The following is a 1,637-nucleotide window of genomic DNA, read 5'->3' on the forward strand; positions in this document are numbered from 1 at the left end:
TGGTTACAATAAGAGGAAGGGGGGGGGGGGGGGGGGGGGGGGGGGGCTAGGTGATGTAAGATAACAAGATTTTAGTTTCTTTTTTTCTATGTTGTGCCAAACACACTGTAATATTTGTATTATTATTTGTATTATTATTTCTTATTATTTTAAAGACATCAGACCAACCATTTGTATTTGTAAGGACTTTAACCAATCAGTGAGCTGGGATATGGACTGTATTTTCAGGCAGTCTGCAAGGGCAACCCAGAGGCCCCCTCCTTAGCCATATTGGAATGTGCCCTTGACAGTGCAGGTGAAAACATCAGTACCTGTAGTTAGAATAGTTCTGCTTTCCAGAGGCTTCAAAGCAATTATAGCAAGTTTACTCAAGAACGATAAGAAATATTTTACCCAGAGTGGTTAGTATGATTTACAAATCCCAAAGCTCCCACAAAAGCCCAAGACTCTCAGTTTTCAACTCTGACAGAACAGTGTAAGCATAGTCAGCAACTTGCTAATAATTGTAGTACAAGAGCATCTTAGAGCCAGCATATGCAGCACACCAAACTCACTGTACTGTAGGGATCTGAGAGCCAGCACCTTCAATACAGAAGAGAGAACTCAGTACTGTGGATCAGAGAGCAGTACATTCAATATAGAGCACACATGGGTTTACATTCCACTGACTATTCTTGGTATTTCTAGACAGGTAGGTCTATCAAATGTGAATCTAGACTTATTTATTGATCCTTGATGCGGTAGCTGCAGTCCTAAACTGGCGCAGCATCCTGCAGTTTGGTCAGCCTGGCAAACTCCACTATGGATGAGGGGCTGGCAGGGGCAAGCTCCACACATCAGATGTTTTGCTCTCTTCTTCTCCTGCCAGTTCTAGTGTGTTCTTCCCCAGAGGCCGTGCAGTGCATGGCGTCTCTCCGAGGAGTTTCTGTAGTGAAAATCTGCCCTAAGCAACTGTTGTCCAAGTTTGTTTTTTTTTCTTTTGTGGTTTGCACAAAAAGAAAAACCTCTCCTCATCACTTTAAAAACACTCCCAAGTGAACACAATGCACAAATACAATAAATGAGCTCAAAACTCATTTTTCTCATTTTTAACATGCATTGCGCAGCGCGAGAAGGAAACCAAGCCAGAGATGGTCCGGACTACAGCAGCTTCAATTTACATGTATTAACATTCCTGACAAGGGGTTGCTACCGCATAAAGCATCCCTGCCTGAAATTCCACAGCCCTCACAAGTCTACAGTGCTGTAGGTAGATGCAGTATTTTATTCAACTGAATTAACTATAAACAAGAATGCTAAAACTAGACAGTCAGCCTTGTGTAATTTTCTATATTCAAAGAGAAAAAAGAAAAACTGGGCATGGTTACTTTTAAAGAACAAAGTTGTGTAGTTGTTGTTTTTTTTTAAATGCCAATGAGATCCAACAGCACTCTGCAGCATGCAAATGTATCCCAGACTTAAAAAGAACAAGAAATGTTTATTTATGAATTCTTTGTATTTGCTCAGACATCATGGAGAATGCAAAATAAAAATCTATATTGTATTATTAGTGGGATTGGGGCTCTGTGCGTGTGTGTGTGTGTTTGTGTGTGTGCGCGTGGGTTTGCAATGCAGGCTGCGTGTGTGGTGCATGCGCC

This window comes from Polyodon spathula, chromosome 19 (assembly GCF_017654505.1).
Source record: "Polyodon spathula isolate WHYD16114869_AA chromosome 19, ASM1765450v1, whole genome shotgun sequence".
NCBI lineage: Eukaryota > Metazoa > Chordata > Actinopteri > Acipenseriformes > Polyodontidae > Polyodon > Polyodon spathula.